General features: G+C 40.2%; 1 protein-coding gene across 1 annotated transcript in view; it reads right to left on the minus strand.

The window, feature by feature from the left end:
• The window catches only part of atm (ATM serine/threonine kinase), a 537450-nt gene continuing 532332 nt past the window's right edge, over positions 1–5118 (minus strand). The window contains exon 26 of the transcript XR_012391237.1: positions 1–336. The gene's annotated coding sequence lies outside the window, so the exon portion shown is untranslated. The remainder of the gene's footprint in view (positions 337–5118) is intronic.

Below are 5118 nucleotides of genomic sequence, written 5' to 3' on the forward strand. Positions count from 1 at the left end.
TTTTCTTGTCGGCTTAGTCCCTTTATTAATCCGGGGTCGCCACAGCGGATTGAACCCCCAACTTATCCAGCAAGTTTTTACGCAGCGGATGCCCTTCCAGCCGCAACCCATCACTGGGAAACATCCACACACACATTCACACACTACGGACAGTTTAGCCTATCCAATTCACCTGTACCGCATGTCTTTGGACTGTGGGGGAAACCCACACGAAGGCAGGGAGAACATGCAAACTCCACACAGAAACGCCAACTGAGCCGAGGTTCGAACCAGCGACCCAGCAACCTTCTTGCTGTGAGGCGACAGCACTACTTACTGCGCCATTGCCTCGCCCGCCTGTTAGTATATGACTGATGAATTTTCGATGGGTGTACTTTACAAACACGAACCACGAGAGTTTCATCACGGACACGAAGTCCTGATTACGAGTATGAATCAAACAGCTCCACTGTCAAAATTACATCACCGATGACACAGTCATTAATAAACAAGCGAGAGCCATCGATTACAACGGCGCACCTGCTGGGCACTCAGAGCTCCCACACACTGTCTCAGGTAAGAGTTTTGTTATTCCCTCATTGAGAAATGTCCGTCATGAGCTGTAATAAAGGTTGAGACTTAATGAAGTCCATTTTCGCTGTGTTTCTTGGACATTTTACAGAATCAAAATTAAGAATGGGCCGAGGATAGTGAGCTAGCATTATGTTAACATTACAGGCAGCGAGCGCAGTATCAGCGAATCACTGAACACTGTTACCTATAAAATGACGATCTGTTGATTATGTCACCCTGCATGCAGTAGCCAAGAAAAAGGTTTATAATTGTAAGGAGTAGGGGTGTGAACCTACATTGGTTTCACAGTTCGGTTCGGTTACGATTATCATGCCATCGATTTGGTTCAATTCGATATCTTGGTGTATCACGGTGCATTGACGATGCTTTCATAATTAGATTTTTTCTTCACAGCACAAGAATTTTTAAATTAAAATCTATAAATATTTATATATTATTTGTAATACAATTTTGTTTTTTAACACAGCAGTTAGATATCTGAACTGTGCTCTTAATTTGAACTGCTCAAAGAAAACACTCTTTCTGAATGTATCAAACAAAACTCCAAAACATGCACAGAAGACAGCATGAGCATTTATAGCGAATAAACTAATGTAAATATTATCTTTATATTAGCTTATTAGCTTTTTGAGCGCTGACAAGGGAGGTCTCTATGATTGGTAATTGTTTTCACCTGCTCAACAGAAAGGGCTTTAGAAATGAAAGCGCTGTTCGCCAATGGCGAGAAGAATAGCCTCGGTTACAGTCTGTATGCGCATAATACACGGTTATCACAGGTTATCATTATAGACACAGTGGAGAAAACTCGCACCTCAGGCACGCTTGTGTCTGGATCCACAAATATCACTTTAACAGCCAAGAGGAGAGGAAAAGTTACCTCACAAACAGGCCAGCGCAGCGGGTCAAATGTCCAAAGTGTGTGATAGAGAAGTAAAAATGAAGTTTTACAGCATTTCTTTGTAAATAGCGGCTCGTGTGCTGTGCCGCCTTCATTGTAGTAAGAGCCTCCTTTGCCATAGTATTGCGACATCGCGCATAGGAGATAAATGACGTCAGTACGTAATAACCGGTTATGATCTAAACCGATTTCAATCATTTGACACCCCTGGTAACGAGTAACGTTGCAGCACATAAAAAATCTATCGGAGTAAAAGTATTAAACTCATCGAAAATATGTACTGAAGTAAAGGTGGAAGTAGGAGAAAAAAACAATACTCCAGTAGAGTACAGGTACAGCCTTTTAGCACTTAAGTACAGTAGTGAAGTAGCTGTGGACTCAAACTTTTAACTTTATAAACAGTTTTTAGCAAACAGTTGTTAATAAACAACTGTAGTTAAATAAATCAGTGGAGCACAACCATGCAACCGAATTCAGATAAACTCGGACGAAACAAAGCTTGAAAGAATAAATAACCGCGTTTCCACTATCGCGCCTAAAGCGAGCGAGCCAGGGCCAGTCACGTTTCCACTGTCACTTCTGGAGCCTGATCCGGAAGCAAGTTAAAAGCCCTGGCTCGCACTGGCCTGACAGTGGAAATGCAGCTATTTACACGGTTGTTTTCAGGGACAGACTTCAGCCACTGTTTAAACTCGCCTTTCTCCAACCAGGAATACACAAATGTACATTTTCCCATTTTGCCATCTGCTGTCTGTTCAATCAATTAAACTGCACCTATGATGCAAAATCTACTTTTTAAAGCTGATTGGACAGAAATGTGTGCAGGAATAGTGTGTGCACAGTCATATTGGAGTTATTTAAACACAATAAATCACTTTTTCATAATTTAAACTAGGATCTAAATCCCAGCGATTTTGAGGCCCACCACACCATGATGCAGCAGTGTAGTTTTTCCCACACACTGATATTGATTAACGTGTGTATTATCATGTCATTATCATTATCATTTGTACAAGACACAATTAGCCAAGAAACTGGGATTAAAAGATCTGGGGCCTCATATGTAAAGACTTGAGTTGAAATCATACTAAAGCATTGCGTACGCACAAAGCTGTACTGCAAAAAATGCTTTTCGTACTTAGATTTATTTGTCTTGTTTCTAGTCCAAATATCTAAAAGTTCTTAGATCAAGAAGCATTTTCTAGACAAGCAATACATATTGTCTTGTTTTAAGAAATATTATGCCAAAATGAAGTGAGTTTTTCCTTAAATCAAGCTAAATAATCTGCCAATGGGGTAAGCAAAATAATCTTATCACAAATCAAAAAACAAGATTATTTTGCATACTTTATTATTTAGCTTTATTTGAAGAAAAACTCACTTCATTTTGGCATAATATTTCCTAAAACAAGACAATGGGCCCTATCATACACCTGGCGCAGTGTGGCGCAAGGCGCGGCGCAATAGTCTTTTGGTAGTTTCAGCTTGGCGCAAGAGTCGTTTTGAGGCGTTGCGCTGCGCTGTATAAATAGCAAATGCATTAGCGCTCATTTGTGCGCCCATAGGCGTTCTGGTCTAAAAAGGAAGGCGTTCTGAGGCGCATTGCTGGCGCGTTGCTATTTTGAGAAACTATAATAGATTTTTCATTAGACCGAAACTAACCCGGTCTAAACTCCAGCGCAGAGTTGCGCCTCGCTTACGCACTGCTTAATACGCACAAGAGAGCAATAGGCAAATATCTTTACACATGAAAACATTTAAATATTAAGGATATATATAGGATATAATAAGAATAGATATAGGATATAAATATAAAGGATTAAAAAATTACAAAACATATTATTTTCTAGCCTACATAAATATGAAAAATCACTGCTTTTATGTCTTCTTCATCTCGGGAGGCTTTTTCAGTTCATTCATAACAATTTGCTTTAATGTTATTATTAGTAGCAGTATTATTTATTATATCCATATTTATATTTGTTTTATTAAAAAACAAGCTTAAATTTGTCCACCTGTCAGGTTTTAGACCATAAGGGGCACAGCATGTATTTTAGGATATAACTCAGGTTTTTGAGCTCATTTTGTTATTATTGTTCATTTATTCGTTTGCTGGAAATTAGAACTGAATTTAGAAATAGTTTTGAAACGAATATTTGCGCTTAACAAACAAAATTAATTATTTATAGGCTAATTGATGTCTGTGCGTAAAGGTTTCCCTATCCAAGAGTGAATGTGAAAGTAGTTCCATTATCTTTCATTCTCACGCGGTAGATGCTCTGTTTAACAGTTTTCTGTTAAAAAACTGTTAACTGTTTGCTAATGAAATGCTCATTTTTTCCACTTAGACTTACTTTGCGTCCTGTAAATAGCGAATGTGCTCTTGGCGCGACGCAGCTGGCTCTTAAAGGTAATAGGAGATGAGACTCTAATTGGTTTCTTCTCAAAACACACCTAAACTCAACCCTTTTGGACCATGCGCCATGACGCGAAGCAGATTTTCCTGTCCTTAAATTAGCAAAAACGTGTTCTGACACGCCCTGAAAGCGTTTGCGCCCTTCGTTTTGCGCTCTGCGCTTGACCGTCAAAATAGAGCCCAATATGTTTTGCTTGGCTAGAAAATGCTTCTTGATTTAAGAATTTGTAGATATTTGGACTAGAAACAAAACAAAAAATCTAAGAAAGAAAAGCATTTTTTGCAGTGTGTAAATGTGCGTACGCAGTAAAAAAAAATCAGATGTATGAAACACTGCATACGCCGAATCCCACGCATATTTTCTTTGTACATCCGAATGAACGTGAAACTGAGCGCAACATGCACGAGCACAAAACCCCTCACTGCCTCCTACCCCATATGAATATGCTAATGACTCTACTTTGGCAAAACCCAATGAAAAAGCAATGGCAAAAGCAAGCAAAAAGAGAAACTTTGAAGAGAATGTGATTTGGAGGTGCTGCTTTGGGTGGTAGACTGGAGAAAAATTGTTATTTGCAAGTTTGTTCTCCGGAATTAATAACAAAAGAAAAAAATAGAGTGGGAGAGTTTAGCTGATGCAGTTAACACAGTTGGGTCTGAACAGTCAATTAAAAAAGAAATGCGATTTATAGGTGTAAAATTTTAAAGTGTCTCTGACAGCGGGAGTGGCGTAACTCGTAACGTCCCATTCACACGGGGCGTCGGCGTCAACGCTTCACATTCAGTTTGAATGGGTGTAGTCAGGCGTTGCCGAACTGCATTGTGGATCCGTCGGCGCCGCTTCAGAGGCGTTGCTCGCAGCAGAAGTTGGGACTAGCTCAACTTCTCAAGCGCTAACGGAAGCGTCAGCCAATCAGATTGCTGTATGCAAATACACCAGCTAGACAGTGGCCTATTGCTGACTGAATTTCATTGGCTGATACTTCTATGACGATTGCGTCAGCCCCTATTTCAGACACGCCTTTAGTCAAGCGTTGACGCTGAAGCCCCGTGTGAATGGGGTGTAAAGCGTATAGTAACATGTTTTGACACGTTCGAGCATGAACTCGGTTCGAATCCAGGGTCTGATGAAGTCAGTCTTCTTCCCCCCCTCCCCCCCCCCCCCCGCTACATAGCAGATTTTGCCTACTCTTCATCACGATGAAGACAAGTAGGAATCATTAATAAGTCT

This window comes from Danio rerio, chromosome 15 (assembly GCF_049306965.1).
Source record: "Danio rerio strain Tuebingen ecotype United States chromosome 15, GRCz12tu, whole genome shotgun sequence".
Classification (NCBI taxonomy): Eukaryota; Metazoa; Chordata; class Actinopteri; order Cypriniformes; family Danionidae; genus Danio; species Danio rerio.